The sequence below is a fragment of the Hyla sarda genome, chromosome 4, assembly GCF_029499605.1.
Source record: "Hyla sarda isolate aHylSar1 chromosome 4, aHylSar1.hap1, whole genome shotgun sequence".
NCBI classification, from domain to species: domain Eukaryota; kingdom Metazoa; phylum Chordata; class Amphibia; order Anura; family Hylidae; genus Hyla; species Hyla sarda.
Window position 1 is genome coordinate 26,835,327 of NC_079192.1, and position 12,439 is coordinate 26,847,765.

The 12,439-nt window shown below is 45.6% G+C and overlaps 1 protein-coding gene across 1 annotated transcript in view; it reads left to right on the forward strand.

Moving 5' to 3' along the window:
- Nucleotides 1–12,439, forward strand: part of ACHE (acetylcholinesterase (Cartwright blood group)) — a 97,018-nt gene that overhangs the window by 57,049 nt on the left and 27,530 nt on the right. The gene's annotated exons all lie outside the window — the stretch shown is intronic.

The window sequence follows — 12,439 nt, forward strand, 5'->3', positions numbered from 1 at the left end:
CAACATGGGAGACATTGTGCTGCTGGTATAAGGTGGGGCTAGTATGATGGCGGTATAATAAGTGTGCACTGGGTGGATGGTATAATATACAGTATAATCTGATCATTACTGATATATATTGATTGAGGTCATCTCTTGGTGCTTCGTTATACAGTTTGCATTAGATTACACGCATTTCAATCATTTCTGTGTGAAAAGACCCTGTCAGCAATAACCAAATCCCATCACCCCACAGAGAACAAAAAACAAAGATAAATCTAGAGAGTTCAGATTGCTTACAGGACAATTACCGTATTTTTCGCCCTATAGGACGCACCGGCGTATAAGACGCACCCAATTTTTAGGGGTAAAATCTAAAAAAATAAAGATTTGGAACCCAATAGTGGTCTTCAACCTGCGGACCTCCAGATGTTGCAAAACTACAACTCCCAGCATGCCCGGACAGCCGTTGGCTGTCCGGGCATGCTGGGAGTTGTAGTTTTACAACATCTGGAGGTTCGCAGATTGAAGACCACTGCATAGGAGGCAATACTCACGTGTCCCCGCCGCTTCGGACCCGTTACCGCTGCCCTGGATGTCGCTCCATCGCTGTCGCCGCGTCCCCGTCGCACCGGAACGTCTCTGCTGCCGGCCGGGTATCCTCGCTCTCCGTCGCCGCCATCACGTCGTTACGTACGCGACGACGTGATGACGAGGAAGGAGAGCGCCGGCCATACAGGGGATCCCCGAACGGAGAAGACACCGAGGAAGCAGGTAAGGTCCCTCCCGGTGTGCTGTAAGCACTAACCCGGCTATTCAGTCGGGCTGTTCGGGACCGCCGCGGTGAAATCGTGGTGGTCCTGAACAGCCTGACTGAACAGCTGGGTTAGTGTCACTTTCCCTTCAGACGCGGCGGTCAGTTTTGATCGCCGCGTCTGAAGGGTTAATACAGGGCATCACCGCGATCGGTGATGTCCTGTATTAGCCGCGGGTCCCGGCCGTTGATGGCCGCAGGGACCGCCGCGATAGGGGTGTATTCGCCGTATAAGACGCACCAACTTTTCCCCCCAGTTTTGGGGAAGAAAAAGTGCGTCTTAAATGGCGAAAAATACGGTACATCCACAAGTGATACTAACTCCAATGGTTGGGGGCTCCTCTTACTGCCCACGAGGGGGTTCATCTTCTTTGAGCTGACAGACAATTATGCGGAGGACTGTCGGATTTCGTTCTCCCTTCCCCACAGATTCTGCACATCAACCTCTCTCTTCCCAGGACAGACTGCCGTGTGACAGTTCAGTTTGTGTAATCTGCCTTCCCTGAAGACCTGGATGCTTTTATACTTTCTCCCTGATCTGCGGTATACAAACAATCCCCCCCTCCTTGCCTGCTGATATCTCTAACACTGAGAGAAGGAGAAAGAGAAAACACAGCAAGGAGCAGTGTGTTATTAGGAATTATGTCACAAGCAGCAGGGCAGCCAGCTATGTAAAGTAGTTATACAGACTCTACAGTAACAAAATGGTTGGAAATTTTTAATAAAGATTTAGAAAGTTTCAAAGCAAATGACCAAATACACCTGAGTGAAAGGGGTTACGCTATGCTGAGGGAGAGAATACTGGAAGGGATGAGGAGGGAGGACAAAGCAGGAACTAAAGCAGTCCTCATAGCAAACAATACAACTGTGGTGGGCTGCCCTTCCTGCTACACCATTCTGTGAGTGCTATGGGATTTCGATGTATTAAACATTTTGGACTGACTCAAGCCTAACCATTGTTCAGATCTGAGTGTCAGGATCCGGATAGGTATGCAGGGAGGACACGGGTGGTGGATCCTCTGTGTCAGTGAGGTGATGACGTGGGCCGTACCAGGGGAACGGAGTCTAAGGGGTTACTGGTTTTCACCAGAGCCCGCCGCAAAGCGGGATGGACTTGCAGCGGCAGGTAACCCCCAGGTCGTTCCACCCGATAGCGACTCAACCCCAACTGACAGCTGAGACAGGCGCGGTACACAGGGACAAGGCAAGAGCAAAGTCGGACGTAGCAGAAGGTCAGGGCAGGCAGCAAGAAGAAGGTCTGGAAACACAGGCTTGGGAACACACTAAACGCTTTCACAGGGCACAAGGCAACAAGATCCGGCGAGGACAGGAAGGGGAAGTGGGTTTTTATAAGGAAGACACAGGTGCAGGTACTGATTGGGCCAGGCACCAATCAATGGCGCACTGGCCCTTTAAATCTCAGAGAGCCGGCGCGCACGCGCCGGGACTGAGCAGACAGAGGACGGGGCAGGTGAGGAGATTGGGATGCGACGCGGATCGCATCCCCGCCGGTGACACTAGTGCAGCGCTCCCGGTCAGCGGGTCTGACCGGGGCGCTGCATGGAGACGAACGCCGCGAGCGCTCTGGGGAGGAGCGGGGACCTGGAGCGCTCGGCGTAACACTGAGTTCCCGGGTGCTCTTAATTCAGTCTCTCTTTGGAGTCCATCCACTTCCTAGAACTTTGTCTCCTTCAAATACCTGACTGTGTAGACTACACAACTTCTGGACCCTGGTCAATTCTAGCAGCCGCTTAAAGGAGTACTCCGCTGCCCCAACATTTGGAACATTTTGTTCCGAATGCTTGGAGCGGGTGGCGGGGGTCGTGACGTCACGGCCATGCCCCTCGACACGCCACGCCTCCTCGATGCAAGTCTAGGGGAGGGGGCGTGGCGGCCGCCCTCCTATAGACTTGCATTGAGGTGGTGTGGCGTGACATCACGAGGGGCATGTAGTATCGGAGAGAGAGAGTCGGCACTTCTGTGGTGGGTGGTGCACGTGTAGAAGGTTGAAGCATGTAGAACAAGAAGTCCCAGCACTCACCAAGTTGCAAACCAAGTTTCTTTTATTGAATCACAAGGAAACAGGACGCGTTTCGGCGAAGCCGAAACGCGTCCTGTTTCCTTGTGATTCAATAAAAGAAACTTGGCTTGCAACTTGGTGAGTGCTGGGACTTCTTGTTCTACATCACGAGGGGCATGGCCGTGATGTCACATCCCCTGCCGCCAGCATGTAGTGGTTTAAATGAATGCCGGGTGCTGCACAGAGATCACGGGGGTCCCAGCAGCGGGACCCCCGCGATCAGACATCTTTGGGTAGGGGATAAGATGTCTGGGGGCGGAGTAACCCTTTAAGTGGTGTGAGAGCCGGTTTCCAGCAATCCAGCAATCTCCCCAGTCACTTCCTAGGCCTAAATTTTCAGCAGGTATCTCGGCTTGACCACTACTCCACTCACCTCTCGCAACGAACACCACTCAACACGGAGTAGCAAAAAATCCGAAAAACCAGCAACCAACAGGGAAACAAGCCCCGCCGTGCAACTGGACCTATGAACAATACAAAAAACAAACTTGTAACATAACTTAGCCACATGCATGAATACACATTATGCATTGGGCAAAGTACACCACGACTGTGAACTCTCTTACACTTAGATGTCCATAGTTTAAAGGGGTATTCCAGTTAAAAACTATATATTTTTTTCATATCAACTGGCTCCCAAAAAAATGAAACAAATTTTGTAAATAATTTCTATAAAAAAAAAAAATCTTAACCCTACCAGTGCTTATCAGCTGCTGAAGTTGAGTTCTTCTTTCCAGTCCGACCACAGTGCTCTCTGCTGACACCTCTGTCTGTCTCGGGAACTGTCCAGAGCAGGAGAGGTTTGCTACGGGGTCTAGCTCCTACTCTGCACAGTTCCTGAGACAGACAGAGGTGTCAGCAGAGAGCACTCTTGTCAGAGACAAAAAAGAACAGCTCAACTTCAACAGCTGATAAGTACTGGAAGGATTAAGATTTTTTTTTTTTTTTTTTTTTAAGAAGTAATTAAAAAATCTGTTTAACTTTCTGGAGCCAGTTGATATAAGAAAAAAAAAATTATTTTTTAACTGGAATACCCCTTTAACAAAAATGATGTATACACCCCATTCCATGTTATCTAGTGTCCGCATCTAGTAGCACACCCTGATCAATAGGTAAAATTCTCTGACTACAGGCGGTAGTGTTTTCCATCATGTATCGGCAGTCCTCATAGCCTCTGCATCTTCCTTCTGCATCCGAGCAGCGTTCATTCCATTACTGTAATTGGTTGCGGTGAAGTCCCCGGATTGGAGTCACATCAGCAGAAGAAAAGCGGGGAGGGAGGCTCCCTTTAAATCACCCTCCTGACATGAGCTGGTCCATAAATAATGGAATGTGCAATGACATGAAGTATGCTCCGGGATCGACCGTGTAGAGTCCTGACACTCCACTAATACAGGGCTCGGTGCTACGGTCTGAGGACAGGTGAATCAATTACCGGATTAGTCGCCTTGATTTCCGCAGTTCTTGAGGACACCTCGTTATTCCTAAATACCGTCCACCTCCATTTCATTTGATCGGTTTTGATGACTTCATGCTATTCACTTTTAATGCCCCCCTCAACCCGTTGGGAAACTAAGATTTTGTCACACGTTTTGGAGACAAGAAAAGGCATAAAAAAAAAAAAAAGTGTGGTGACCCAGTACAGAATACAATATTCTGCCTATCCTGTGTGGCAGATGTTGCCTTCAGTGTCCGTCTTGGGCCCACACTACTCAGGACTCAATATACATCAATGTTATGCTATGGTCATAATCCCTGTTCTTAGAAACCTTGTTGTTAAGGGAATATGCATGAGCTTAAAGGGGTACTCCGGCGCTAAGACATCTTATCCCCTATCCAAAGGAAAGGGGATAAGATGCCTGATCAAAGGAGTCCCGCCGCTGGGGACCCCCGTGATCTTGCACGCAGCACCCTGTTATAATCAGTCTCCGGAGCATGTTTGCTCAGGGTCTGATTACTGGTGATCACGGGGGCCGGAGCATTGTGACGTCATGGCCCCGCCCTTGTGTGATGTCATGCTCCGCCCCCTGAATGCAAGCCTATGTGAGGGTGCGTGACAGCTGTCACGCACCCTGACATAGGCTGGCATTGAGGGGATGGAGCGTGACGTCACACGGGGGCGGGGCCGTGCTGCGTGCAAGATCACGGGGGTCCCGCCGTGGATAGGGGATAAGATGTCTTAGCGCCGGAGTACCCCTTTAACCATTTGACTTATCTGCCCAATGGGAGTGCTCCGAATCAGCCCATTCTATAGTGTGGTAGGAGTTCAGAGTTCAGTTTATGCTGAAGTACAGTTTGGAGAAAGTCTGAGAAGTGAGTGTGAGGTGATTCTGAGGCCTCAAGTCTTATCCTGCAACCACTCATCTGCTAAAGAATAACCCCAGCACCAAGGTGAATGTCAAGCCTAGCGGTAAGCACTAAAGTCCCGAGGATTTAATTCAAGTCCGTCAAGTCACTAAAGTCAAGCGTGGGTTGCCATACAGCAAGTCAGTCATATACAACACAATCAATTACAAGGCCCAGCCAGCCGATAAGCTTCCAGGGTTCACCCTGCACCTCTCTTTATACCAATCTGAGCTGTAAGGGATTTTACCATCTATCCTGCCTCAGTTTTTACATAACCTTGCGTCGGAGTACTTATTGCCCCATGCCTGGTCCAGGAGAAGCTGGATCAACCTCGGGTGGTGTATAGGTTAACCACGCCCTGGCATCACGAAAAGGTTAATTCCACATTACCCTCACCCAACACCACAAAATACTAAACTTGACCTACCTTCTCAGCCACGAACCTCAATTTTAGAATAACAGGGCATTTCTCACCATCCTCCATCCCCTCAATGTGACTATTGATCCCTCAAAGAACATAAAAAAAAAGAACATTATTCACCCCCACCCCCCTATTGTCTCTCGCAAAACAAAAAAACTGTTTGTTTGGCCACCAATTGGGCAATAAGCTCTATCTGAAATAAAAAGACATTGCTCCCTCCCACCATCATCCTCACAGTGGCTATTAAAGGGGTACTCCACTGGAAAAAAAAAAATTCTTAAATCAACTGGTGCCAGAAAGTTAAACAGATTTGTAAATTACTTCTATTAAAAAATCTTAATCCTTCCAGTACTTATCAGCTGCTGTTATGATCTACAATAAGTTCTTATCTTTTTGAATTTCCTTTCTGTCTGACCACAATGCTCTCTGCTGACACCTCTGTCCATGTCAGGAACCGTCCAGAGCAGGATAGGTTTTCTATGGCGATTTGCTTCTACTCGGGACAATTCCTAAAATGGACAGAGGTGTCAGCAGAGAGCACTGTGGTCAGACAGAAAGGAAATTCCATAAGAATAGCACTTCCGGTGGATCACACAGCAGCTGATAAGTACTGGAAGGATTAAGATTTTTTAATAGAAGTAATTTACAAATCTGTTTAACTTTCTGGCACCAGTTGATTAAAATAAATGTGAATGAGATGGTCTTGGTCCACCTCCCACTCTCTTCCATTCATTGTAGGAAACTTATAGGACCCTCAGACTAACCAGATCCCTCCCATAACTACAAAGCTAACACCTTGAAAAGCTAGTTATAAATGGTAGTCATGTCCAGAATATCTCCCGATCCCCGAAGAGCATCAACGTTGTGAAAAGAACTGACAGGACTTTTCTTGATGCTACAGGGTCTGGAGGACTTAAAGGGGTACTCCACTGGAAAACATTTATTTTAAATCAACTGGTGCCAGAAAGTTAACCAGATTTGTAAATTACTTCTATTAAAAATCTTAATCCTTCCAATAATTATCAGCTGCTGAAGATGAGTTGTTCTTTTCTGTCTGGCAACAGTGCTCTCTGCTGACACCTCTGCCTGTCTCGGGAACTGCACTGCATGGGGATTTGCTTCTACTCTGGACAGTTCCCGAGACAGGTGTCATCAGAGAGCACTTAGACAGAAAAGAACAACTCAACTTCAGCAGCTCATAAGTACTGAAAGGATTAAGATTTTTTTTAATAGAAGTAATTTGCAAATCTGTTTAACTTTCTGGAGCCAGTTGAGATATATATATATATATATATATATATATATATATATATATATATATATATAGAGAGAGAGATATATAGAGATATATATATACATACATACATACACATATATATATATATATATATATATATATATATAATAGTTTTTTCCTGGAATGCCCCTTTTAAGATTTTCATTTAGAAGTAATTAACTAATCTGTTTTAACTTTTTGGCACCAGTTGATTTAAACAAACATTTTTTTCCCACCGGAGTACCCCTTTAAGTCAATATTTTCCCATTGAATGCCTACAGTAAGTGATTGTTCTCATTCGTTTTTTGTTGGTTTCATTGTCTACAGGATGGCTGTAGCTGTCCCTGGTGCTGAATGCTCCCCATTTCTTAGTCTCCAGGTCTCAACTTTCCCAAATTCTTGTGTACCCCAACAACTCTATTTACCTCCTAGACATCTAATCCCGTGTGTGGTACACTGTGTGTCTCTGATCATGAGTCTTAAAGGGAACGCGTCACCATTTTTTTTTTTTTTTTTTAATAAATAAAATTGTTCTATCAAGATAAAGCATTTAATGTATGTATTTAGTTTTAGGACAATGTAGTTTTAATGTTATTTATTAATAAAGTGTGTACTGGGGGCTGCCATTACTCTGTTTGTGGTGTGTCACTTCACAGCACCTACACAGTTGCTTTATGGCAGGCACATGGCATAAGAAAGTTAAAGGGGTACACTTTTTTTAAATTAACTGGTGCCAGAAAATTAAACAGATTTGTAAATTACTTCTATTAAAAAATCTTAATCCTTCCAGTACTTATTAGCTGCTGAATACTACAAAGGAAACTCTTTTTTCGTTTTGGAACACATTGCTCTCTGCTGACATCACGAGCACAGTGCTCTCTGCTGACATCACGAGCGCAGTGCTCTCTGCTGACATCTCTGTCCATTTTAGCAACTGTCCAGAGCAGCATATGTTTGCTATGGGAATTTTCTCCTACACTGGACAGTTCTTAAAATGGACAGAGGTGTCAGCAGAGAGCACTGTGCGCGTGATTTCAGCAGTGAGCTCTGTGTTCCAAAAAGAAGAAAATAATTTCCTCTGTAGTTTACAGGAGCTAATAAGTACTAGAAGGATTAAGATTTTTTTTTTTTATAGAAGTAATTTACAAATCTGTTTAACTTTCTGGCACCAGTTGATTTAAAAATAAATAAATAAATTAAAAAAAAGTTTTCCACCGGAGTACCCCTTTAAGACTGATTGTGTCTCATAGAAAAGCATGGACTTCTTATTGCACATGTGCATAGCAAAGGCTAGGTGAGATGAAAGGCGGAGCCAGAACCATTTTCTTGAAGTCCCTAAAGAGCAGCGACCAATCAAGAGACATCTAGTCTGTTCCTTACCACTCTTCAGACACCAACAAAATGGTGACAGTGGAATTGAAAAAACCTCAAAACCCCCTCCCCCTCTCTTTTTGCACATAGACAGAGGAGGTAGAAGGTGGACGGGTGAGGTCTAATTTGCAGCAGCCAGACAAGTTGCTTGCTTTCACCAGATTCCTCATGTTAGCGCCCTCTGCTGGTGAACAGTAGGAGATATGACAAGTTATTATTTAATTTTTCATATTTTGTGACAAGTAATTTTTTTTTTAAATACTTCCAAAAATATAAAAAAAATAAAAAAATGTATTTAACCTCCTCCAAAAAAAAAAAATAATAATAATAATAATAATAATAATAATGACATTTGGTGACGCATTTCCTTTAAGTCCTTTGTGAACTTTGATGGTATTTTGCATCGAGTACTTGTGATTGTTATCTCAGGCAGGGCTCATAGTCTACCACAAACAAGCTGACACTTGTGGAAATCCTTGCTGTGTCCAAGAAAGCGGCACATGGTCCTGAAGTTAGTTTGGTGGTACAAAAGGACTTTTCATGGGTCGCAGACAGTATCACACTGGGGTTCCGTGGGCCCCCCTTCTGTCTATACATGTGCCCATCTATTTGTGAACGATTGAATTGGCTACTAGTGAGCCCTAAAAATAACTCACAACCATAATACTGTAGTCCCTCAAGTTACAATATTAATCGGCTCCAGGATGACCATTGTATGTTGAAACCATTGTATGTTGAGACCATGACTCTATGGAAACCTGGTTATTGGTTATGAAGCCACCAAAATGTCATCCAAAAATAAGAAAAAGTGAGGAATAAAGAACAATAAGTAGATAACTAATATAGATAAAGCAAATCCTTATATAGAAAAGTAATAAAGATCTGCTGGAGCTGTAATCACTGTCCATGTAGAGGACAGGAGCTTCTTCAGGGTCCTGTACAGAACACAGTGTCCTAAACAAGTAACATGGAGCCGCCCTCACCAGGTGTCAAAAGGAGCAGCTAACCCTGGTACAGGTAAAGAGTACTGAACATGTAATACCTCCCTGTAATGTAGGGGGTGCTACTAGACACCAGTCAGTGCATACACTTCAGTAATACAGGTAAAGAGTAGTACAGAACATGTAATACCTCCCTGTACTGTAGGGGGCGCCACCAGACACCAGTCAGTGCATGCACTTCAGTAATACAGGTAAAGAGTAGTACAGAACATGTAATACCTCCCTGTACTGTAGGGGGCGCTACCAGACACCAGTCAGTGCATACACTTCAGTAATACAGGTAAAGAGTAGTACAGAACATGTAATACCTCCCTGTACTGTAGGGGGCGCTACCAGACACCAGTCAGTGCATACACTTCAGTAATACAGGTAAAGAGTAGTACAGAACATGTAATACCTCCCTGTACTGTAGGGGGCGCTACCAGACACCAGTCAGTGCATACACTTCAGTAATACAAGTAAAGAGTAGAGAACATATAATACCTCCCTGTACTGTAGGGGGTGCTACTAGACACCAGTCAGTGCATGCGCTTCAGTAATACAGGTAAAGAGTTGTACAGAACATGTAATACCTCCCTGTACTGTAGGGGGCGCTACCAGACACCAGTTCAGTACATGCACTTCAGTAATACAGGTAAATAGTAGTACAGAACATGTAGTACCTCCCTGTGCTGTAGGGGGCGCTACCAGACACCAGTCAGTGCATACACTTCAGTAATACAGGTAAAGAGTAGTACAGAACATGTAATACCTCCCTGTACTGTAGGGGGCGCTACCAGACACCAGTCAGTGCATACACTTCAGTAATACAGGTAAAGAGTACAGAACATGTAATACCACCCTGTACTGTAGGGGGCGCTAACAGACACCAGTCAGTGCATACACTTCAGTAATACAGGTAAAGAGCAGTACAGAACATGTAGTACCTCCCTGTACTGTAGGGGGCGCTACCAGACTCCAGTCAGTGCATACACTTCAGTAATACAGGTAAAGAGTAGTACAGAACATGTAATACCTCCCTGTACTGTAGGGGGCGCCACCAGACACCAGTCAGTGCATGCACTTCAGTAATACAGGTAAAGAGTAGTACAGAACATGTAACACCTCCCTGTACTGTAGGGGGCGCTACCAGACACCAGTCAGTGCATACACTTCAGTAATACAGGTAAAGAGTAGTACAGAACATGTAATACCTCCCTGTACTGTTGGGGGGCGCTACCAGACACCAGTCAGTGCATACACTTCAGTAATACAGGTAAAGAGTAGTACAGAACATGTAATACCTCCCTGTACTGTAGGGGGCGCCACCAGGCACCAGTCAGTGCATGCACTTCAGTAATACAGGTAAAGAGTAGTACAGAACATTTAACACCTCCCTGTACTGTAGGGGGCGCTACCAGACACCAGTCAGTGCATACACTTCAGTAATACAAGTAAAGAGTAGTACAGAACATGTAATACCTCCCTGTACTGTAGGGGGCGCTACCAGACACCAGTCAGTGCATACACTTCAGTAATACAGGTAAAGAGTACAGAACATACAATACCTCCCTGTACTGTAAGGGGCGCTACCAGACACCAGTCAGTGCATACACTTCAGTAATACAGCTAAAGAGTACAGAACATACAATACCTCCCTTTACTGTAGGGGGCGCTTCCAGACACCAGTCAGTGCATACACTTCAGTAATACAGGTAAAGAGTAGTACAGAACATACAGTACCTCCCTGTACTGTAGGGGGCGCTACCAGACACCAGTCAGTGCATACACTTCAGTAATACAGGTAAAGAGTACAGAACATACAATACCTCCCTGTACTGTAGGGGGCGCTACCAGACACCAGTCAGTGCATAAACTTCAGTAATACAGGTAAAGAGTAGAGAACATGTAATTAATACCTTAAAGACTCTAAATTGCTAAAGTCCCAACCTTTGTCAATCTCCAAAGAAAGCAGTTGTATGCATAGAGACTGTTCCGTTTATGAAGCTTACAGAAAATCTTCAGTAAAAGTTATACCTGTTTCAGAAAACTCTGTGTGGACATTCTATTATTATCTACCTCCCTATCGCTCTTGGGAAGGGTGGCGGTAGGACAAGCATTACTAAGGAGCCCTCACCCTGGCGTCGCGAATAGCAAGGGTTAACAAGTACCCTTTAATCACCCCACAGCTACACTCCCCATACCCTACACCCCCCAGGCTGTCACATCCCTTTTCGCCGAAGCTACTAAGGGACCACAAATGCTCTCGGCATCCCCCTTCGCGTTAGCCAAGGTATCTGCTCACAGAGCCAATAATGGTAGGTACCCTGCCTAAGCAGGAGTACCCGGGGTGTTTACAGGGAAGTGCGGAACCTGATGGCCACACACATCTCCCCTAGACCGCTAGGAGGGACACCCAGAAGGGCTACCGCATCCTAAGAAATCCTGTGGACAGATGACACACAAAAAGTGACACAGTGAGACAAAAATAAATAAAAAAAAGTGAATGTGGCCGGCCGGATCTATAAAAAATGTCTCTGATCCTAGCCAGAAGGCCGGGAATCAAGAGGTGAGTGCCACAAGGTGAAGAGTTCATGGTGCCCGTGCTTCCACTCTAAGAGCTGAGGCACGTGCTCTCTATCACCCAAAGTGCAAGAAAAAGTGCAAACGTGTCACACAAAAAAAAACGTGCACAAAGGATACAATCTATTGCTAAGCCCTTCTCCAACAGGAGAGAGGCCCTCAACAAACCTACCCTTCACCTCCGAAGGTGAGCTGTCGGTTAGTCTACTCTGAGATATCTACCCTTCACCTCCGGGCCAGAAGGCACCTGCAAGGATCCAGGTTCGATTCTCCTTTTCGCTGAAGCTACTAAGGGGCCACAAATGCTCCTGGCTTCAACCTAGGCGTTACCAAGGTATCAGCCGAGGAGCCGTATACTGGTGGCATCTTGACCGAAGCCAAGATGCCCAGGGGTTGCAGGGACGTGAGGAGCCTAATGGCCACACACACCTCCCCTAGACCGCCAGGAGGGACACCCAGAAGGGCTACCGCATCCTGACAATACTGTGTACAAATAAAGACACAAACGTGGCACAGTGGCAAACAAAAAAATAATAAATAAGTGAATGTGTGCAGATATACTGCCCGGTCATCCGTCCGGATCTATAAA